Here is a 24650-nt window from a genome sequence, read left to right on the forward strand (position 1 = left end):
ATTTCACTGTATCCCATAAAGTTGTGTTTTGAGTTGATGAGATTTCTGTGTGTTACTGATACATCTAATTTCATGAGTATTGAGTGTGAATATAAACTGTTGTGCAGTCTGCCCAGGAGATTTCAGATACATCTGAGAAGAAAGCTGACAGAGTTTCTGGCAGATACTTTTGTATGGATCACCATGCATAGCGAAAACCTCAGCTCAGCTCTGGGTGAAGAAGTCAAAAGGGAGGGACTTGAAATGACCCCTGAATGACTGAGGGACAACAGCCAAACAAGGGCAGAAAAACAAAACTTCAGTGGCAGTGAAACAGGTATCATTAATATGAAGGGAATTTGACAGGAGTTATGGTATACTGATTCAAAATTAGCAGGATTTTTTCCTGGCTTCCTTTAGAGTGATTGCTCCAATAACATTGCAGGATGAGCAGGGATAATAAAGAAAAACAACACCAAGGAAAAACCCTTCTGGGGTTTAAGCTCAACAGTTTCTTTTTTGTAACTCAATAATTATATGTCTAGTTTTTCGAAGTCCTGAAACATTAAAAATAAAAAACCTTCTTTCGATTTTTAAATTAAATAAATATACAGCGTTACTGCAGCCTGTGTGATCCCAGTCTGTGAGCTTACCATTGCTGAGTGTCTGTTGCTTGAACAGAGTGGGTGGTGGTGTTTTTAAAGGCAACAAGACCAATAATATATACAGAGTGGTTCAAGACAACGTGCAATTCTAAATATTTTCTGCACAGCACATTAGGTCTGCAGGTTCATAAGCACCTTTTAGATTCCATATTTTAAACATTGGTCTTGAAAAAGACCTGAAAAAAACTCATGCATGTCCAAAGTCAAGAATATAATGTTTTTTTCTTGAACAGGAGGAGTGATTTTGTGACCTTGCCCTTCCCAAAGACAAGACTATTGTCAGTACTTGTGCACTGATATTGTTCCTATGCCTGACACCGGAAGACAAATCTCAGGCAGACAGATGCATCAGTAGATTTAAAAGGCCAGCTAATACTCAACTAGTATAGATCAGTGACCTTCCATTGACTTCAAGTGTCACCATGTGGCATGAGAAGAGCTGCTCTCACTGGTTGGCTGGCCTCAAGCTACTATTTGGTAAACTTAAGCTTCTACCAAGGAATCATTTACAGAACAACGGGGGATTGCTCATTGATTTCTCAAACACTGATGAAGCAAAAGAAAAAGGGAAGAAAACAAAATTCTAACCGCCCAGAGCAGTCAGAATGGAAACAATCCTCCCCATCTCCAAAACACCTGGAAGAGTTGATTATAACTGTAGATCCCAATTACAGTGATGATATCGCAACAACATGGATAGTTCTTTAAAACAAACAGAGATGAAGTAGTGCTATTGATCACTATTATTAGCATAGTAGGTCAGCATAATTTAAACCTTTCCATTAAGGCGCAAAGATGGGTTTTCAAGATAGGGTATACGTGCAATTATTGAGCTGACTAGGAGGTAGAAATGTAATTATGTAAACTAACTAAATTAAGAGGATTGCACAGTTCATTAGATTCCATTTTTTTGGTCAGCATTTTGGATCACCAGCTGCTATAGAATTTCATTTCCATTAAAAAGCATTAATTGCATCTCTTCTGTGAAAGTGGAGCAGTTGTGCTAGTGTGAGCAACTCCATCCTTATTCTAATGCAGGTGTGGAAATAGCCTTCTGCTCCCTGCCAGCACTCAGGACAGCCAGACCCTCTTCCCTCACCAATCCTTTGAGGGAAGAAGCGACTCCTGACAAGGATGCCTATGATCACACTGGTTTGTAGGAACTTGTATAGTTGATACTGTTAAGGATTTAAGGCGATTCATCCAGGAAATATGACTGAAGAGAACATCCCACTGCTAAGTAATTTCTAGACACAGAGCTAAGGCCTTCCCAAAGAAGTGTCTCTATGGTCAGAAGGAAGAGATAGGTGAGGCTTAGTCACCATATGTTACACATACTGAGCTGAGACAGAGAGCTCATTTCAGGACGGGACTTTCAAACGAACCTGAAAGCACTAGGCGTACTATTCCAAGTTAATTGCAGTCAGATATCAGTTACCTGTTTTCCAGAGACTGAAAAATCCAGCCAAAACTACTGCCCTAGAGTCAAGCTCAGAAATCTGGTCTCTATCGCATACTCATGTTATTGCCACTGTCTCTTTGTCCACTTTCTCACGCACTCCACTGAAGGAATAAACGAGCCCCTGCTGCCAGATGAAGACTCCAGGAGGGACTTGGAAATCTATGGGCCAATCTACATACAGCTGGAGACTTCATTTCAGACACTTCTCATCTCTGACTTTATCAACCTTCTGGTTACTGTGGAGTTATATTGAGGTAATTATGTCTCCATGTCCTGCCAAATAAACGTGAACCACACCTTTACCCCTTGGCAACAGAAAAGTTTCCCACCTGTAAGAGGTCAATCTGAGGATAAAACAATCTTCATTCAAAACTGGAGACTATGTTACTTATCAGTTGCATGTGACTCTCCCTTCCTCTCAGGGAGATCTCTTTGTCATCAACCATTTTTCTACAGACACTGCTGGCTGACTGGAGCCCTCATCAATCAGTCACCAGCTCATTTCTTTCTCCAGACAGCATGTTCAGTCTACAACAGGCAAACCCCACTCTGCTCACATCCCTGCTAGACTGTTTCTTGGGGTTTTGTGGAGGGTGGTTTTTTTATTGTTTGGAGGCTTTCCCTAAAGGCAGAGGATGCTTTTATTGCAACACTCCAATATGTTTTGCCTCACAGACTGGTCACGCAAGCTCTTTATGTATGAGAGTTAATGGTGAAGAATTTAAAAAAAATAAATTTCTTGTAAGTGTAAAGAGTGTAAATGGATATAGTACAGTCAAGAGAGTGATTACATACTGGCTTTGCTGGACAGTAGGTTAAAAAATCCTAGTTCTCCCCTACTCCCAGGAATTTGCTAGATACAGACACAGATGTTTGCAGGGAAAGAAATGGTTCCTCACTCAGGAGCTTGTTTATGTAATATTTTTCCATATGCAAGGGAAAAAAAGAGGATTTGGATATCTGCATAAAAAGATGGATGCTCGTGCTGTGTGAGGCTCCTATGGAGGCATATTTGATTTTTGTAACTAACAGCTTCTGAACAGGCTTTACCTGCAGTAAGCATCAGACTCTGTACTTGTTCTTTATAAATGAGCATCCTGCAGGTGACTAAGCAAAGGGAATCTATGGAAACCTCCTCTTACAGCACGTAAATCGTTGCTGCAACATTTGTTTTTCCCCTGCTGACTGTATGAATGTGTTGCTTGCAGAGATAAATTAGGGACTCAAGAGCAACACATTCAGCAGCCTCAGTGCCCCGACCTATACCTGCCTCTCTTTGCGCACAGCCAGGTTTACTGTGATGATTCGTTTGTAACATGTGGATGTCATCACACAGAAACCATCCCGGTGCAGTCTGCAGCACCAGGATCAGCGCCGTACCCACGGGTTGCATTTCGATATGCCAAGGAAATTTGTAAGGTCCTGATAGACAGAGCACTGCGGTCCCGTGCTCTGCGGGGAGTACAGGTCTGCCACTTTTACTCAGACCGAATATGTCAACTCTATAACCCTACATATTTATTGTCACAGGATTTCTTAAGCTTTTATGGGATGTGAGCTGGACAGCATTTTTCTTTTCCCGAGTAGAAGATAAGCATGTCTAGAGAATGGCAGCAGGATGGGCGAGCCGCTGTCTCTCAAAGGACAAAAACCTGCCAGTCAGCCTCTTGTCTCTGTGCCGGGCAGATGCTGGTGGGCCTCAGCCCCAGAGCAGCAAAGTAGGAGCCTGCATTAAGTTGCTGCTTGAAGATCCACAGCACCACAGAGCAGTAAAGCCAGATTTAGGAGCCAGGAGCCATGTGCCATCTCCTGCACGTGAAACATAAGGTACCTTGCCCTGGCGCAGCAGCAAAGTGACAGAATCTGGCTATAAGTGCTACACAGAAAGGACTAGATTAAGAGAGATTTCGTGAAAGAACAGACTTAAGGAGCTGTTTCAAGAAGCTTAATGTAGATATGCCTCTAGGTGAAAACCTTTTATTCATTACCAGGATGGCTCATTCACCACAGTCTCAGTTCATACCATGATGATCAGTAGAGAATCACTATGAGATCCCAGATTATAAAAAAGTAAAAACATAGAGGGAGAAGAGACACAGAAATATTCAACCATGCAAACAAGAGAAAAATCATAAAATAACAAGGTAAAACTAAAGAAACAAATACATTTTCAATACAAATCAGAGAATGAAAATAGATGCTACCGCCCTGTATTTTCCAGATCTAAAAATGTATTTGAAATGTCAACAGAACAGGGTCAAGCCTTTTTGAGTGTTCCTTCAGACAGGCTCCTGACAGTGTCTGTAATATCTAGTTCCACTTATGTCACGTATGTCCAGCTCTAACAGGAAAGCCAAGGAGAGTAACACATGGGGTTTGGTGGCAATGCCATATCTTGTGTAGAGTGACGCAGCATTTCAGCATGTTCGCTAGGGTGGTGCTTGAGAGACTACTGTGGTTTTTTTTTCCACGCTGAGTTTCACAACAACTGCCAAGCCACCTTTAACAAAAGTAAAATCTGGCCTCTCATTGTCATGGTTTAGCCCAGTCGATAACTAAACACCACACAGCAGCTTACTCACCGTCCCCTGTCCCTAGGGGATAGGAAAGAGAATTAAGGGAGAAAAGGGAGAGAGACCCATGGGTTGAGATAAGAACAACAACAACAACATAATAATAATAAATTAATATATGTATAATGATAATACATACAAACGAGTGATACACAGTGTAATGTGTGACCAATGCCTGTCCCGTCCCAGTAAACAATTCCAAAACAGATAAGTCCCAACACTGCAGCCCCAGAGGAGTGAGAGGCCCAAAAAGAGAGAGAGAGAGCGTGCTCATTCTGAGAGCGAGAGCCCCGGAAGAGAAAAAAAATCTTTCTTCACAGTCAGCCCTCATCTATATACTAGGCATGACGCTGCATGATATGGAATACTCCAATGGACAATTTGGCTCTCAATCCTAAGTCTATGTTCAAATCATAAGGGGAGTTGTGGACCCTTTGTCCTGGTCATGCTCCCCATGTGTGGCCATGCACACTGGCAAGAACATAGGAAGCTGAAAAGTCCCTGGTGTCTCAAGTGCCAACTATAAACATCAGTGCACTGTCAACATTCTTCTCATAATGCATCCCAGACTAAAACCAAAACACAGCGCTCTTCTAGCTGCTAAAAAGAACTAGTTCTGTCCCAGCCAAAACCAGAACACTCATATTTGTTATTAACATCTTTAATATGATGCTCATAATAGACTATTAATGATCCTCTTTCTGTCTCTTTTAAGACAAAAGAACACAAGTTACCATGCCTTCTAAGTTTGGTCTCAGAATAGTCGCAAGAGCTCCTCGCATATAAACAACTTTACTTCTCCTATAGGAACTTCATAGCCTCTCTTCTTGTTTTTCTGGCCCCATGATAAAAATTCCCTGGGAAAATGTACATCACTAAGTTTTAGAAGAACTTTAAAAAAAACGTTCTGTAATTACTTATCCCTTTATTACTAGTTCAGTCATTCAAAAAGTACTCAAATCCTTGTGCTTTTTCTGTACAATTAATTATTTCTCCAGTTTGTCTGCCCAGAATATACTATTTTTGTGTGATATTGTTCCTCTTCATTTAGCTCTTCATGTAAAGCTTCTCAAATGACTGATGTTCATGCAACTGTCAAAAGGTTTGAAAATATTTGATTTTCCTTCTCCTTTTCACTAGCCCAGATCCGTAATTTTATGCATTCTGAATCTATATCTTCATCTCAAATGGTACAATGAATAACATTTTACTGGGTTAATCAATGCATGCCTCACCTCTAGCAGCAGAAATCCACCGTACACTTAATTAATTCATTCCTAGGACTAGAATTAAACTATTTATGCAGATTGTGGTCACTTCTTGACGGCTTTCCCTGTTTTAGAATCAAGACGACAAAGCAGATTGGCCTAGCGGCAGTGTTATTGACATTTACTTAGACCTTGATATTGCAAATATGTTTGATATATCTAATTTTAATAAAGAGGAGGACTTTATTCCAGAATTTTAAGTTCACAAAAAGATCAGTTTTGACTACTCCCATATATGTATAGACTTGTAATAACTAGATATTTCTTTCTTTCACCTCAAAAAATCATAGCTAGGTTCTCAGACCCAGCTAACCACACTTCTTACTACTGTTCTTACTTGCATCCTGACTTTGACTAATACAATTTTTATGGCACACTTTTGACCAAATTCCCCACACTGCTTGATTTATAAAACAACTTAACAATATTTTTCTTCATAACCTGAAGTTGTTCAAAGCAATCAGATCAGAAGCAAATGCCAATGCAGTGATCTTAATTGGATCAGCATTACTCCATTCCTATCTTTATTCTAGTTTAGAACTAAAGAAGATTAATGTGAAGGTAAGAAAGCAGAAAAGCATATGTTCTCCTGGTTTGAAATAAATCCAGATCACTTTTTTAGTTCAAGGCACAAGTTCATATAACTTTCCCATAAGATTAATAATAAGCATTTCAAGGCCCTTTGTCTACACAAGTTGAAAGTAGAATCAAAGGCCTTTGTACTGATCATCCTTTCTTGCCTTCTTATTTACCAACTGTAGAAACTTTAAATCTCCTGAGCGTCCTGGTGCTTTGATAACGCCTCTTCATCTCATGTCAAGAAGACTTTTGCAAATCTGGCCATAAAACTAATTGAAAACAGTCAAAAAGTTCAACTTCATATTAGCGGGTGTTTAGTTTCCAATGGCATGTAGTTCTCTACCGGTAATTTTAATATGTATTTATTTTACTTTTTACAGAAGTTGTTCTTTTATTAGCCATTAAATATACTAATCAACATGTCACCATCCAGATCAACTAAAGAATGTCTATGAGACAGAATAAGTTGAGCTCTGGGAAATAAGTTTTTATCATTTCCTTCATGAACTTCACTGCTTTTCAGATAGTCTGTCAAAAAAGAAGCAATCTGTATTTGCTGTTCCTTCAAAGGTATAAAGCTTTATAAATTCATTGCTGCCTTCTTGGTAAAATCAATATAATTCATCACTTAGAATTTATTTCCCATCAATCAAGCTCTGTATTTCCTCTTTTGTGTTTCTAATTGCAAGTTTTTGATCAGGCCTCTGTTAACAAGCTCCTTGAGAAATATAGAGGAGATATCAATGGACAGAGAGGTAATACTTGTTCAGATACTCACACACATCATATCCCATATTTTCATGTTCTTCACTTCTTGTTATACAATTGCCTCTATGTTAATACTTTTTGCTCCAAATACCTCTTCAGGACTCAGTCTATCAAATTCTCCAATTCATCACTATTATGCAGAAGATCAGTTTGGATGTCACTTCCAAAGGTTGCTTTGACTAAATTTATTTGTTGTCTCTCATCACTGATTTGGTTGGTGGTCTCATGTAAATAAGTCGAGAAGTGATCAAGTTGTCAATATTCTTTTGATTGTGATATTTCCTAGCCAGTTGCAGAGCAGGGCTTCCAACTCTAATGATCAGTATGTGTTCCTCTACCTGAATTTATGGTACCTAACAAGCACACACACTTTCAGTTTTTATGGACCACCTCCTTGTTGCAGTTTAGTTTTGTATTAAAAACAGTCTCTTTTTTTTTTTTTCATATTAATTCATTCATTCTTGTTGTCTTCCTTGGAAATAAAACACAAATCTATGTCTATTCTTATCAGTTGACCACACATATAGAGCATTAAAAAAAATGTTTTTGTATAACATATAATCATAATCTATTTAGAGACCAAAGCTGAGATGTTCCCTGTGTTGAGCTTGCTGTACAGGATGCACTTGCATCTGGAAGCATCATCATTAAAAGGCAAGACTGGACAGATACTATTAATCTCCAATTGCTCTCAAATCTTTTTCAACATCATCAAGCCGAAGGAAAATAGTATCACCAAACAACTCAGGCATTTCTTTTGAAAACATCTCTTCTCTGTACCATCAGGACTTGATTGGAAATGCCCAATTGTACAGTTCTGCAGGATCCGTATCACATTTATGTTGGAGGGATGTCAACCAGCCTTGGCACTGAGCAGTAAATTAATAACATGTTCCATTGGTAAGTTTCATTTTGAATTGTTGCTGAGTGGCTGGCATCACTTGAGTGGGAAGTAAACATATCAGACTTAAGCAAAATTAACTGTCAGGGCTGGACCCACTACTGAGAACAGAAGCATTTCCAGGTAGAACCACAAGATAGTGTACATGAATGGGGCAGATACTTTGGGATTATGATAAAATAGCTTATGGCTAGTCAGACAGCTTTATCTCCCCAGGTTTCCTCCATAGGGGTGGAGAGGAAAGAGTTCTGGATGAGGAACCCAATAGAAATGTGTTGAACCAGTCCTTCGCCCACTTTCTGTTCTCGATCTCTGACAGCATCAACAAGCTGCAATCCTTTTCTCATCTCCCCACTGTAAATCTACTAAAATAAAACTTGTGATTTGCTTCCAGATAAATGTATCTTTTTGATTGTATATAAAAAGGTCACATTTGAAAGGCAAGTTTCAGACTCATATAGCCAAGAATGGTGCACTCAGAAACAATCAGGACAAGTCACAGTCTTCGTATGCCTGACAGGTGCTCTCAGCCCTCAAAACTGCTGCTGAAAAGGAGTCCTTGAAACTGCTTTTGAAAGTCAAAGCCATAGCACACATAGCATATAAAAGAACAAGTATTAGACCTTGCATTAGCTTAAATTCCCAGGGAAAATGAAACTACGAAATGTAAAGTACACTGGTATTGTTCGTTGGTTGTACTATGTTCTACTTACCAAGAATGTCTGAATCTCTTTAAAATGTTTTAAAAGGTAAAATGATGTTATGATGCATGCAAGAATGAGACAAAATATCAACTCAAATAATGCAAAATAAAGTCAAAGATTTCAACTATAATCTTGAACTAAATTAAACTGGCTTAGAGGTTCAAAATTCAGCTCCTGATGCTTTTCCACTTTTCTTCTTTCTCCAACTTTTACTATCTGTATTTTGAATGTGCTATCTACCAAAAACTCCACAGTAGAATGACTTCCTTATTGTCCTGTTACTTCAACTGTTTAGGATGAGGAAAGAACAGTTATACAACATAAAAACGAAGTGGCTGCGGAAGGGCAGAGGAAAGATCCTTCAAGTCTGTTGTTCTGTTTTCAGTAGTGGGTTATAAGAGATACTAAGGGAAGAAGCTACGAAACTGAGTTTCACAATGATTTATATGCATTCAAAAGAAAAATAACCAAACTGTAGAATATTTTGGTCAAAAGTTTCAGTTCTGTTTCAGAATTAATCATGTGTACATCAGAGAAAAGCGCCCAAGAACTGTTTATTTCACATCAGTGGGATGTGGAGCCCATCCACATCAGGAATTCTGCAAAAGCCTGTTACTAATTTTGTGGAAAGTCATCTGTTGCACACACACAGTGTGAAGTTCTCAAACACTTAACTTTGCAACGTCTGAGAAGAATTTTTTTCAAGGGAGTCAAAGCCACTTTTCTTCTACTAAGGGACAAGCTCATAGCATGACAGACATTCTAAGACAATCTATTTCTGAGTTATCTGAGTACATACATAGACCTTTAAGATTTTTTAAAAGAATAGAAAAAAATTCTTAAAAGAAATAAAAAGAGAAATACTATGCTTTGGATCAATGAAAACTGGACAAACAATTTCACAAAATGTAGCAAAAAGGAAAAACCAAAAGATGACCTTTTGTTTGAAGAAAAAGTGGTAGAATTCAGATAAAGTACTTTAGAAACTGTTAGTGGGCTACTAAACTAACGCACTTTAAAGGAAAGTTCTTACTCAAACTCCAGTAGTAGAAATTACTGTAGAATTTCAAGTTTTTACTAAAAGGCATAAGAAGCTTAGACTGTATTTTCATTAAACTTCTCAGCAATGAAAATCCTCCATTGACCAAGGCTCTGGACTTGCTTAAGGTTTAAAGGAGCTCAGACCCAAGGGCCAACTTTATATCACAACACTTCCTGCATGTTTTTTTTCTCAACCTGGTAACTGAAGCTGCACAATCAAATAGCAATAATTATCCAGTCACTTGCTACCCGTGCTCGGATACAGCATATTTTTAGTGATACAGATAGCTGAAACAGTACACTGATTAAGAAAAGATTATTCAGTTGCAGTGTATCACTGAAAGCTTTATTTCTTTTTCATGTAATACTCAGAGTACCTTGAAAATAAAACAAAATGATAGAAAGAAATCCTTATTCCAGATACGTAGCAAAACTGTCAACCAGAATCTCTCCATTTCCCTCTCTGGTGCATAATGTTTTCCCAAGTCGTTTTTGTCAAGGCACATCCTCAAAAGGTATTTGGAATTATTTTGAAGAGGGCATAACAGCAGCAAGTCTGTCATAACAAGGGCAACACCTGTGCTTCCCCAGTTATCTGGAATCCCAAATCCAGTGTATATCTTTTTGTGGTTTAGGAGTGAGGACCATGGATTTCAGTTGTGACTTGACAATGAAACACGACAGGATATGATTATCTGAATATCGAATCAGATTTCCAGGGAAGCTGCCTGTCTGAAATCATTGCATTTTTATTAAATTTGACACTACATGTAGAGATAAAAATACTCAGTGACTACATTTCGTTATTATGGTAAAAAAACCTACTTTGAAGCTTCTAGACTATCTAAAGGTCCAGACTATGTTAACAAAACACACAATCTATAGTGCTTTGCTACTTGGATAAGCTTGCTGGAATGAATGCATGTGGGCAAAGAGATATCACTCAGCACAGGTTGTAGTAGCAGTCTGTCAAAGAAAACTGAGGTGTTATTTGAAGTGGACAGAAGAAGCATGGTTTAGTCTTAGAGTAGCATGGAAATGGTACAGTAACCTGGCCCACAAGCTGGGCTATGAACAAGGCAGGTTGGTGGTGTTTGCATCACGTATTCTGTGGTACTTATTCATAAGGGCAGACAGTTACGCACCGATTCTCAGTATTGCATTCATTGAAGGAATTATAGTTCACTGCCCCTACCAGGTGTAAGATACACGAACAGCTTGTATATATTACGAAACACAAGATACTTCAGTTTCTATAGTCTCAATAACAAAGTTCTAGCAATCCATGCCAGACAGCTCTAGGCTGGAGAGGCAGTTCAGGTGGTTATTTATTTCCAACATCATTGCTAGCAAGTAGTTTCCAGGCATTGTTAGATTCCTACTCCCTAACAACCAATTCCCCACTATTAACATGCATTGACAGCCCACTCACTACCTGTAAATGTACAATGTATTTGGCACCAATCAAGCTTCATTTGCTGCCTGAGAGTATGGATTTAGTTTGATGGACACTCAAAAACAAATCACAGAACTGCTTGGGGCCAGATAACGCAAATAAACCAGTGCAAACTGAAATTTCAGCTAACAGCTGGAGAAGTCAACTGGACGTCATCACACACGGCTGCACAGTATATAAAGGATAGAAGCAATTGACTGCATTTCTAGCAAATTACAGTGTATTTCCCAGGCTCACAAAGATTTTCCACTCCGTTACCAAACAAACAAAAAACATTGTTGTGAAAATTGAGAAACATATCTGTATTATTTGTATTAATATTACAAATATATCTGCTAAGTTGATTATTGATGCACTGATAATTAATGCAATGGAGCATTAAACCAAGAGGTCTTCCCAGGTATCCAGGAACATGTACGTCAGTTTGCTTATCTAACCATCAGATCTCAAAGTAAACTCCTTTGACAGTCCCCCTCATGCTCTGCTGGGACCATTCTGCTTTAGTGTGGGGCTGAGGAGAGCTGTCCTGGTTTGCAATGTGAGAGACCTTCCCGTGTCACTCTGGGAACTGAGGTTTTGAACACTTAAAAGGTACAGTCATGAGAACTAGAGAGCCAGAAATAATGTTCGCAAAGAAGTTTACCCTAAGTTAGCCATCAAGGATCTAGGTTTAATACAGAGATAAGCCTACCTAAACTCTGAGGAAAACACAAACATGTAAACTCTGTATTGCATTAACCATTTTCTCTCTTCTTGCTAGAGTCTATACAGTAACCTGTTTCAGAGAACGAGCCCTCTCTTGTTCAGTTCCCATATTATTTGCTATACGAGAAGGGAGTCTATATCAGGGAGCAAAACTGGTTGGTGATAGTGAGGTAGCAAAAGTAATGAACAGGAGGCAGTCTGATCAGGAAGCATGACCCAGAAACTTGGGGAACCATCCAGTTCCTTGGCCGAGAGAAGTGCAGGTAACAAACCTTGCACTTAAAAAAGGTCGAGTTTGTGGGGGCTTTTCTGGAAAGGAGGTACTGAGAGAGAAAAGCTAACATTGGTACTGGGATTACTATGATAATAACAAAGAGAGTGATTGCAAATGGAGCTCTTAAAGCCTCTTGAGAAAAATCCATTATTCTTTATTTTTAATTTTGTTTGTAGAATAGAGAAAAAAAGTGCCCTAACTTTTCAGCCATGGAAAAAGTCCATGTTTTACTCAAATTTCCAGTAATGTGAACAATCAGTGAGTGACCGATTTTAATGAGACCTCCAAGAGCCATTAGAAAGCTAATGGTTTCTCAGATGATATCACTTTGCCAGTTGATTATCTTGCTTCATGTTGGGAGTGCATGCGATTACTGCCTTGCAGGGATCATCAGCAGCACCTCTCATACTGAAAACAATGGCAAGTAGTAAAAAGTCTGATTTACCCTTCCTGCTTGCCCTGGGCTTTGCTCTCAGCTCCTTCCAGGCAGCCAGCAGAGTTGATGCTCACTTTGGCTCTGCAGCCTCCATCTCAGGGCCAGTAGCAGCCAGCGAGCTATCTCATTCTTGTCCCAACTTACTGCTTAACCAAAGTAGTAAGCGCCTTGGGTGGCTGCTGCGGGTGACTCACAGAGATCTCATTTCACAGAGCACTTGAACCCCAAGAGGAGAATAAACATTTACACTAATGAAGTTGAATTAATTTCCAATAATATATTTCCATGTACTGATCACCATCTCCTGTGGCATTTAACCCATACAACACAACACTGGTATGTACCAAGTATGCGAATTACGTATTCAAAGTATATATAACCAATTTTTCTCACTATGATATCATCCTTCAGTTAAAAAAAGAAAAAAGATAGTTAGAAGACACACTGATGCCATTTCCAAGGGAGGATTCTGGGACATGTGCAGTCCTTAGGCAATAGCTTTTGTTCAAAAGGTGAAGATGGACCTTTACCAAAGGAAAAACAAGATGGTTTTGAATGTGATAATTGCCCAGGTACTGTTAATCCCGCAGGAAATAAGTGCAGTGTCTTTAACACTTTCCGAGTTAAATGTTTTCACATTTATCATGGCAAATGCAGAGTATCATCAAGATATCTGTTCGCAGATCTTGGCTAATAGCTAAAAACTGAATCAGCTCTATTATTGCCTTTATTGCTGACATCTGTTTCTCCCTAAAGATGTGTGAATAACTGCAGCCAACACAGCTGACAGAGAGGGGAGAGATACAAACTGAAAATTAAAAGTGCCTCTGGGATATTTTCAGGCCCACTGATAATAAATTTCAAAGACTGCTGCTTTCTTACGGCGTGTACTTAGACCTTAGGCTAAGAATACAGTACTGTAGTATAGATGCCTCTTTTTCTAAGATACAACCTTTGTATTTATACTACAGCAGGGCTGTATTTTCTAGTGTTTCCCCTCCTAAGGAAGTTAAAGAATACATGTTTATCCATAAAAGCTGTAACGATACCATATTAAGGGGAAGAATTTGAAGAAATTTAAAGGCAGGAGACTTGGCGAACAGAATTAACCTTCCAATCACTTGTGCTGAGAAGGTAAGGAGAGCTAATTTGCAGCTCTGAATTAAGGGCTATACTACCACTGATTTGAAATAGTCACAGTGAAGCCTCCCCTGAACATCTTTTGTTGTGTACATTTGGAATATTCCATCTGGCTTTTTTACAGAGAAGAATTTAAATGTAGTAAGGAACACATTCTTCACTCAGACCTATCTTTGCACATTACAAGTGGAGAAGTGACAGTGAAAAGGAGAGCTCGCTCAAGTGGAAGAAAGTGGCTAAGTTATTTTGTTTATTATATTCATTACAGTCATGCCCAGGTACCCAACAAGTCTAGGGCCCTGTTATGCAAAAATCATTGTGAAACACACAGTAAGAGCTGATGTGAGTTCTGAAAAGCTTGCAGCCAAATAGATAAGACAAAAGCCGCTGCAGAAAAGAAGTACACAGAAGGACTGAGAACACAGCAGTCCTGGTAAACATCTTCTCAGTATCATAGGAATAGTTTTATTATTTTCTTAATTGCATGTTTGAATTGGGTGGGTGAAGGCACAAACCTCTGGTGGGAAAGGACTAGCAAAGCGGAAAACCAAAGTGATGAGATAATGAAGAGAGGAAGGAGAAAGACAGCAGGAGAAGAAGGAGCAGCAGAAGAGAAGACAGAGCTGCACAGGATACCGCAAGGTAGCACTTGACCTCCTGACTGGGAATAGAAACAGGCATGAAGACACTTGCCAAAATATTCACAAAAATTGTAGAAGAACAAATGTCATATTCAGGATATTGCTGTTTGTTGCAATATCATTCACTGATTAAAATGATGAACACCAATTCTACACTGAAAATAGATACTGACAAATCACATGGCTGAATTGCCCTTTCTTTTAACTGTGTGTATAATTTTCCTGTTCACTAATACACAACAAAGGTACGAATAAGGAAAAAAAGTGACTCGTTTAGCAGTTACATTCTCATAGCTGAGCGGTTTGGTGTTTTCCTGCAGTTTCATCCTAAGCTGTAGTATAGAGCACAGACAGGTATGTCTCCTAAAAAGGAAGCCATCAGGGCTTACAGGTGAGCTACAAAATCATTCTTGCCAAGAAAATGCTTTCTAAGAGTCTATTGTTATCAGACACTTTGGATCTAGACACTTTGGAGAAAATATTACTGAAAAGCCGTTAGACAACATTAAATATCCTCATTAAACACTGTCAAGCTGATATCATTAAGTTATGAAGATTGATCAAATATGTTTGACAGAACTGTAGGAGCCTCAGAAGGCCTCCCAGACATTGCATGCTAAAGACAGAGCTGCTATAGCTGTGATTTTCTCAGGCTCCAAACTGTAGTAGGGCATTATACTATGATTGCTTAAATGGTTTCAGAGCTGTCTTTGAACTGTGCACAGGAACAATTCTGGGACAATTGGAAATAAAATGGTGAGCCTATAATTGCTTAGGTCTTGGGGGGAAAAAAGAATCAGTTTTGCACACAAATTTCTGGTAACTTTCCAGTTCTTTAAGACAAATTACAATAGCTTAGCAGCAAAAAACCCCAAAAAAAACCCAAAAAAACCCAAACCTGTTTGCTTGTTTATGCCTAAAACAAGAAAAAAAAAAAGAGTAGGAAGATATATGTACAGAAAATAATTTTCATTGCAATACCCGGAACCAAAATATAAGAAGTTTCTGTTGAAGAGATAGCCCTGCAGTTTTAACAAAGAGTGCTTTTAAAAACTTTCTTCCCTGGCAGACACTAGGCCAATGACAAGATCTGATATCTCTGGCTGCTCACATCTGCTCTGGGCTCCTCTGTGAGCAGAACAGCTGCCTACATTCTCAGAAGCACCACTAGAACCATTGCTACTATCACCCTCATCTTAATGCAGTGCTATCTGGAGAGCTAACCAAAAACTGTAGTCTGCTTTCCAAAAATATCTTAACGAAGATGAAGGTCCATTCATTTTTGTGGTTAGTTTTTTTACACACTTTCTATTTTTCAGGTTTGAAGTTTCTTGAATTCTTTCTCATTTATATGTATTTGACCTTGATTAAAGTCAAAACTTCTGAGGGAGAGGCTGGAAGCCGAAAGGGAGACAAAATGTGATTTCAAGTTTGGGAATTTCCTAACAAACCACCCTTTGATGAATTGTAGAAATTGATCATATTGCTAAATATATTTTTCCCTAAAAGCCTTTTTAACCGCAGAAAAAGAAAATAAGTGAGAGAAGAGAAATTTCAATTACTTCCACCTCCTCAGCACAGTAATGAGGACAATCAAAGCGAAAGTCAGTGTCCTGCATCATCTGGTGGAAGGCAGTTTCTTTTTTTCAGCCATTAATCTTAGTGTCAGTGTCCCTGAAGGTTTCATCATTCTTCTCTTTATCCAGAAATATTTACCTTCGCTTTCAAACTGTTTGAATTTAGGAAGGAAAGAGTTCATCATTTTGTGTGTAATTTCAGCTGAAAATAATTCCAAAAAGCTTTGGTGATAACATACTTAGAATTCGAGTTGTACAGTGCAGCAAAAGCTCTTAAATTACTGCTCAAGGGACTGACAGGAATTGGTTGCTCAGTGAAGGTGGTCTGTCAATAGGAGTGAAGCAGATCCATATTCAGTGAAACACTTTGGGGAATACCAAGAGGGGAGCCTGGTAGCGTGGAGCAGCCAGTTATGGTGGTCTCATACAGGTTTCAGTATTTGTATGATATAAAAAATTCCTTTATCCCTAAGTAGGCAGGAAGAATGAACTAGCTTTGCTAGATGTTACCAGGTCAGACCTCAGGGTATTAACGATACTGTTATTTCCAAACGACATGGAAATTCTGCATAAGAATATCTTTCAGCTCCAGTTAACTAAACAAAGCGGTCACCGCTTTCCCCATCAAGCCAAAACAGAGTTACTGTGTCTTCAAATCCACAGAAGATGGGCGATTCTGGCTAAGTTTTAATTTTGCTTAGATTGTTTTTTCCCTACTCAAACACGCAGTTCAAATTAAAAAGAAAATCAGCTCAATCATATTTGCTTTCTCTTGCTTACCACCCTGCAGCCTGAAGCAAGCTGTGGCTGCTCAGATACCTTTCTACCTGGTTGCAAGACTGGTAAAACAGTAGTAACAGAGTATGAGGAGTGGAAGTTAAAGGATTTTTCCCAAAACAAAACAAAAAAGTAATGCAAGATAACATTATTTGATCAAAACATCATTATGGAAGAGAAAAACTGCAAATATGCTTCAGCACTAAGATCAGAAAGGACACTTGCCCACAGGTCTATTGAAAGACCCCAAATACGAAACGGTTTGCCCGGATGAGGTGCAGGTGGTCATTGATGAACTGCACAGAGGTGAAGCCATTCTGCTCGCAGCACACCTGGCTGCTGATGGGTCGCAGGGCCCTCTGACCAAACAGCTACTTGCTTTTCTGCAGAATGACTCAGGTAGCGATTAGCCCTGCAGGCAACAGCCAGAGTTTGGATCAGAAAGCACGGAGAAGCAGGGAGGGATTATTGAAGCAGCAGGTATTGGAAAGGGCCTTGCTGACACTGTGCTTGACTTGGACACGAAAGCGCTATGCTCGCTCGCTATGTGAGACCAGACACCAGCCTTGCTGAGAGCACACATCTCCAGAGGAAGAAGTGGAAGACACTGTGAGAAGAACAGCCCGAACATCAGAGGTTGTGAGTGTTTCCATTTTCGTCAAGAATCAGCAGCACTCATGTCAGCACAGAGATCAGAACATGATCTGCAATTTGACAGCATCTCTGGACAGCCCACCGCACCACACACTTTTCTCTCCCCAGCCTGCCCCCACTGTTCTGCCTTCCTGAGGCCTGTAAACCACTCCCTGTACGGGGTTAATCCAGATGAGAAAATTCCATTTAAGATGGGCTAGTTAAGTGGGCTGTGCTGTACTCATCATCCCAGTGCTGTCTGGGTTTGGGAGTCTGACTCCTCATTGAGCTCATCTTGTTCCAGCAAGCACACACACTCCTGTCTTTTGTTACTCACAATGCATGTTAATCACCAATGAACGCCTTGTTTTCAAGTACTGGTCTGCTGCATGAATCACCCAAAAGATGGTCATAATTCAAAACACACCACTGAAAACCAGTGCAACGTAGCCTCAGTTGTCTCCCTTTAATATATTTCTTTTGGGTTATAATATGTCTAATTTCAGTTCCCCAAAGTTGCCGAGATAAGTGCAGCATCCCCCTCGCAGCCCAGCTGGTAACTATGGTGACCAGCGGCAGCGATGAACACAGCTTCTGTTCCAACAGGAGCCCAGAAGCACTGGAGCTAAGAAACGACGTAAATAAAAATGGAGTTGAAAAGAAAACCAAAGCATTGACAAAACTTTGTCTGGGCTCTAAATACAACACCATGGAATATATTATTCGTTAATGCTTGTAAACACGTATCTCTCACAATCTCGTGACCCCTCACATTTAAAAATGCCAGATAAAAACAGCAAAGTGTATTTCTTTGTATTTAGACAGAAAGAACAGAACGGATTTATTGCTGCCCATGCCACACATACACACACAGGCACACGCTGCAGACACGCTTTGACGCAGCTAGCGGCTGATTCCTCCCTTAAAGAGTATTATGGCAAGAAGTTCTAGATCCAGTCATGTCTGGTATGTGGCACAAATGCGATAATAAGCAGATGCAGGCCTGCAGGACTTAATAAATCCGCTTCAAAGTCATGCACGCAATGTCCTGATCTGCAGTAGGCATGTTCTGCTGGGGAAGGAAACGCAAGATTTGCATAATGGACAGAACGCTGCTCAGTCTTTATCCCCCAAGTATGCCTCCACCCGCTCCTGTCTGCTAAGCGCTTGCGAGCTTCCCTTCCCAGCGAAAGCCATGACTTAGAGCAGAAGCGCAAGGGTTGAGGACTGACTGTCATTGCTTTATATCACACAGCAGAAGTGTTGCCACCCACATCCACGTCGGCCGTGTCTGTGTGCACAGCACACGGAGGTCTGCCCTTGCTCTTAATGCTAAAACCAAGTGTGACTTGGAGGTGAGTTTTCTATCTGTGAGAGAGACGTGTGCTGGGATGTTGTCACGATCTGAATTCTGTCTTGGGTGCTCCCCATAACACTAGGGTAAACTGAAAGGGAGCGATTTACCAAGCACCTCTATAACAAAAGACTTGCCAAAATTAGAAGCCAAGTTTTTTTTGTCTCCAGTTAAGCAATGAGCTGTCATACATAATTCAAAAGCTTTTTCAGAATATTTCACACATTAATTAGTAGTAGTACTATGAATATTCTTTCATTGTATCACTGAAGTTTTTTTGCAGCTTTCTAACTGTACAAGAATAATTTTTTTCATCTCTGGAATTTGCACAATACATTACATTGTGTTTGCCTTTTCCTTCTTCCACTATTTAAAAAATGTGTTTCTGTTTATCCTAAGTATGTCTCAAAGAAATTTGCTGTGTAGCTGGCAGCTGATTTTCTGTACCATGGTGCTTCACTGGTTGTATTCTAGCCAGAAACAGAGGCAGAGGATAGAGGGGAAAATAATCAGGCTGATTAGAGTGATGTTTCAAAGAACATTGTGCTGGTTTATTCCCAATGAAAGGGTGGAAAGGAAGAGCTATGGGTTTGAAGAGTTAAATGGACAAGAGGAGAGGTAAACAGAGAAGAGACCTTAATTTAATGTCTCTGCTTGCAGTCAGCAGGTTTCAGGGTGCTTGTGTATCCCAGCTAATCAAATACTAGTTTCTGTGTGACAGCCTCTCCTCCCCACTTGACACCCCTCAAGGCTGCTTTCAGCTTGCTGAAAATATTCAGACATAAAACCTGGAGAACCTGAGCCAGGCATGTATTTTTGCTGGTGAGGTGGTAGAACAAACCCCATAGCACATTTCATGTTCCTTTGCATGTGCTATCTCGAGGCCTCCTCTCTCTTCCCCCCTACAATGCAGTCCCTTCAGAATAAACACACAAACTAAACAAAAAGCCCTCCTTTCCCCTCTGAAAAAGAAGGCAAACCACAGCAACTTTGCCTGAGCAACCGCAGCATTTCTGAATACTCAACTCTACCAACATCTGTTTCCCTTGTCTGTAGTTAAAATGCAAATGCCATCTTTTCTTCTCTCCCTTCTCCTTTTCCTGGACTACTATGAGACCTGCTACGTGGTTTTAGCCAAAGTAAAAGATCTTTTCCTTGTTGGCTCTCTTCGAAAGCTACAGTGAACAAAGCATTTGTTATTTTTATATCACAGTTCCACTCCTGCTTGACTCAGAGCAGGAGACTCTGTCATGGAAAGATGAGGATTCTCATACGTAGATTGAAAAATATTTATTGCACTGCTGGTTTAACCACTTATTTTCAGAGCGCTGCTTTGAAAACCTGCTAATGGAAATAGCCAAAACCTATTAGAAATTTCTGCTTGCCCGAGCACCCAAATGTGAAATGTATATCCAAGCCTTCTCTGTCTGTAGCAGCAAATTCATCTTTTCTTATCCTATAACCCTATTATTTCCCGCCTGACAGTTTTCCCCCTCTGTACCCTGGAGCCTTCTCCCATCCCCGAAGTCATACTACTTAAGTTCCTCAAGGACTTAAAACCTTTTTCTCTCTCTATTGTCTGTAAAGGATCCCACTTCAGGACTAAGCAGCTGTCTTCTCACCCCTCCATATGCTCTGTGAGGGTATTTTCTACATCCATGTCACCATGCAATAAGCATCATATCTAATGTCACTTCCTAGTGAAGACGGACTATAGGATGGAATCCAGCAACAAGTGAAAGGATAACTTGAAAAACACAAGGTCTCTGGCAAACTTAGGTCCTTAAAAGAGGGCTGAGGAAAACAGAAAACAAGCGAAATGCAGATTGAAAGTCTGGAGGGTGGAAAAGAATGGCAGACTTTAACATCTTTGAGGAGAAGAGGAGATTGAGAAACAATTTGGTGGACCTAAACATGCCACACTGGATTTGAGCACTAAGGACCTCTTAGGATTGCTTAGGGGAAAGTGATACTCACAAGACCACACAATCTGCCACTGTGTATCTCTCTTCTCCCTGCCAGTATCTTGGAAAGCAAGAGACACATCTCAAAGGAAAAACAAGCAAATGACCAGAACTACCCGCAGAAACTCATTAATTAGGGACTGGGATGAAGAAAGAGACCCAAATTAGCAGTTGGTGGAAGATGTTTTTGGAACAGGCCTTAAACCAAGAAATCAGAGAAGTATTTGATATTACAAGGTATTAGACTTGTGACTAGGGATGCTGAGGCCAAGGGGATCACTTGTGGGCTAGAAGGTATGAGCACATACAACTGCATTGTAGGATCAGAACCATAAACTCTGCAATGTGGTGCCTCTTCCAAAAGAGTGCCAAGTACATTAATTACCTGTGTAGGCATTCTACAGTTGGAATCAATTACTTAACATACAGGATCATATATATGACACAAGATTTTTCAAGGAGTTTGCACTTCAGATCACAGACACATGAAAATGCATTATTCAATTCAAGTAATTAAGATCTATATTTTCACAAATCTTCACCTCCATCCAGACGTTGTGCAATATGCTTACGTATGCCTCCACTCTAGAAAGTGTTATGTTTTTTAAAAGAATCTGACTTCTTTATAGCACAATATTTTTAATCATTATGACATAGTAGAAGGAGTCTCTGTGGCGCAATGGGTTAGCGCATTCGGCTGTTAACCGAAAGGTTGGTGGTTCGAGCCCACCCAGGGACGAATGCTCTTTCTTCTGTCCATGTCAGGACAGCTGCAATTAAATGGTCTTCAAGGTCTCTTCCAATCCAAACCATTCCATGATTCTATAACTATTAGGTATAAGGCTATTTATAAACCACAGAAAATTATACATAAAAAACCAAAAAGATATTTTTCTCTAATGCTACCTCTCCCTCCTAAGAGCAGAAACCATTGTTAGTAGTAAGTTGTTTATTTAAGCAAGAAACCCTCAGCACTCTCTCATAATAGCTACTAAACTACTCAGTGATCTCAGGTTAATACATAAATATTTTAATAAGCTACTTAATTTTGAAGAGGGATTGTTTATTATCTATATTCTGTCAGACTACATGCACAATGAAATTACTCTCTTATGGTACATTTCAGCATTAGCATTTTCAAAGGCCAGTAAAATGGAAACATAAAAAAGGAACTTTTTCTTAATTACTCTTTAGATATCAAAACATGTTTAGTTGAGTTGTGAGCATATGCTAGAGGCAAAATATGGCCTATTCAGAATAGTTTCCATGTTCCAAAAGTAATAAGCCTTATTCTTTTGATACTAACACAGACATAAGGAGGAACCACATCAAAGTAATGAAGTTATACCAGCACGGCATGCGAGTAGAACCCAGTTATATTTTTAAAGAAGTTTTCTCTGCAGTCACAATTTGAAGGGGAAATAGAAGAAACAACAGCAGCAAAAAAATATTAGTAATTTCAACTCCTGCATGAAGTTCCTGTCATATTTGAAACTCAGACTTATTTGACTAAGAAACCAACACCAGCATTTTGGGAAGCTACATAGCAGCTTTGTCAGGATGGCTATGGAAGAGACTCGGAACATCCTCACTTGACTCGATGTGTTGTCACAGCAATTTGAACTGATGGCAGTTTTGAAATCTGAACAAAACTTTGTACCTTGACACTACCTGGAAAGTCAAGATGCAGTCAGAACAGCTTCATCCAACGCTCACAACTGCTCAGATTAAATTAGTTCCCATCCATTACCTTCTATCCTCTAGGTCTAACATTATGTTCAAAAAATAAGGTCAGTGGTGAGGTGGGGTATTTCTTAAAGAAAGATGATGTCCCAGAACAACTCTCAAATGGCACCCTCGAGATAGTGTGAGTGATCTAGCACAGATATGCAGAATGCTGGTGTATCCATTAACCTCACTGTCTGCATGCTAGCAGAGCTCAAGATCTTTCTCATCCATTTCCTTTCTTTCCTCCTTTCTCTTATTTGTTTCTGTGTATCTTCAGGAACTGAGAATAAACATACGCTCAGAAAAAAAGAAACAGAGAACAAAAAGCCCCAAGACCCTAAAGTCTTTGCCTTTGAGAAAGGAGTAAAAAATCTACTTAAGCATCGCTGTTTCCTAAACATTCAACTCTGCCCCTAGATTTTATATAGCGTATTATTCTAAATCATGAGGATATGGAGGAAAAACTTCGCCAGCCTAATGAATAAGCTAACCTGATAAGAGTTCATGAGCTGACAATCCATTCTCTGTGACAGGCCTAAGAACCTCCTCAGCTTTTTAAGGGGAGGATGGAGGAGCAGAGAAAGCAGCAGTGCTATAGTTAAATACCAGTCTAGCTACCCTATCCAACAGAAAATACATTATGATTAACTTCAATTTTTGAATCCTCACTGCACAAGGAAGACTACACAGAAAGAGAAAAAAATGCCATTTTCTAAGAGCTCAAACAGCCATTAAAATTAAGAACTCCCCTAAAAGTAAGGAACTGCATCACCCAGTAATGACAGGTAATTTCTAAGGGCAGAGAGAGGATGCGCCTGGTGGGAACTGAGCATGGCTCTCTTGGCACGACATGTAGCCATTTCCAGAGGAGCGTAGACACATGACTGCACAGTCACCCCTTTCAGACTGAGACTGCTTTGACCCCCAGTGCTGACAGACCAGCATGACTCCTTTTTTCCATTATTAATTTTAGTTGTTCTGGTTCTGTTCTGTCCCACAGCCTGCTTGTTGCAGTCCCTTGGAGCTTTTTTCCTCTGTGGCACCAATTCATTGCCCTGTATCTCTTGACTTCTGGGATTGGAAGAGAGTCATCTAGTTCTCCACAGCACACACCTGAGTGATGTGACACACACACAGTTATACAAGGCTACATGTTTTGACACCTGTGCTGTTTGCAGCTGTGGCTTCTCATCGCAAACGTGCACAGCTTCACTTTCATGAAACAGTTGCAGCTTCTGGGACCTTAAATCATACTGAGTATTTTTGTTTTGTCCTATCTGTAGCTCTGCGCATCTACAAGTACCCACTGACGCTAACATCCGCTTCTAGCAGCCCAGACTACCCTGTTTTCAGTTCTCTGTTGGACAAGATGTCAGCAGATGACAACCCATACTCTACTGATGTCATTCTATAATTTAACAATGTTAAATATAAGTCAGAGTCTGACCTCCATCACCTTTTTAGTAGACACTTTATTATTTTGTTTTCCATCAACCAGTTAGACCGGGGAAGATGGTGATACTCTGTGCCATAATTCATTGCAACATCTTAAGCATATGCTCATGAAACGGCAGCTTGTTGTCAGACTTAATTATGTCAGGCTTATCACAGCTAGCAAAAGCAGATTTAGTACAAACAATCAGCTGCTGAACTCTACAATCTTCTAATATAACTATTCTAAAAGACATAGTCAAATACTAGTTGATGATAAATAAGCTGCTGGGGTTTGCTCCCCACTGTGTCTGTATGAATAAATCTGTATTTTCTGTCCAGTAGACCGGGGTTTTTCTCCTGTAAAAGCAGCAATAGTAGGTCTCTGACTTGGCAATTTCATCTTTTTTTTTTTTTTTTTTAATGGGATACACGACAAACTGGGATATATGAAGGTCACTCTTCAGGGGAGGCCAGTACAAAATTTATATGGTCCTCTGAGAATTTCCGGTCATTAACTGACCTTCCTGCCCGCTTTATAGAGACACTTGCTTGTAACGCCTTCAGAACAATCACCCTTGTGCCAGCATAGAC

The 24650-nt window shown here is 39.8% G+C and overlaps 1 non-coding gene across 1 annotated transcript; it reads left to right on the forward strand.

The window, feature by feature from the left end:
* Positions 1 to 21562: 21562 nt before the first annotated feature.
* TRNAN-GUU (transfer RNA asparagine (anticodon GUU)) lies at positions 21563 to 21636 on the forward strand. Its single transcript has one exon. It is a non-coding gene; the product is annotated as a tRNA-Asn (tRNA).
* Positions 21637 to 24650: the final 3014 nt, after the last annotated feature.

This window comes from Tauraco erythrolophus, chromosome 9 (genome assembly GCF_009769465.1).
Source record: "Tauraco erythrolophus isolate bTauEry1 chromosome 9, bTauEry1.pri, whole genome shotgun sequence".
Classification (NCBI taxonomy): domain Eukaryota; kingdom Metazoa; phylum Chordata; class Aves; order Musophagiformes; family Musophagidae; genus Tauraco; species Tauraco erythrolophus.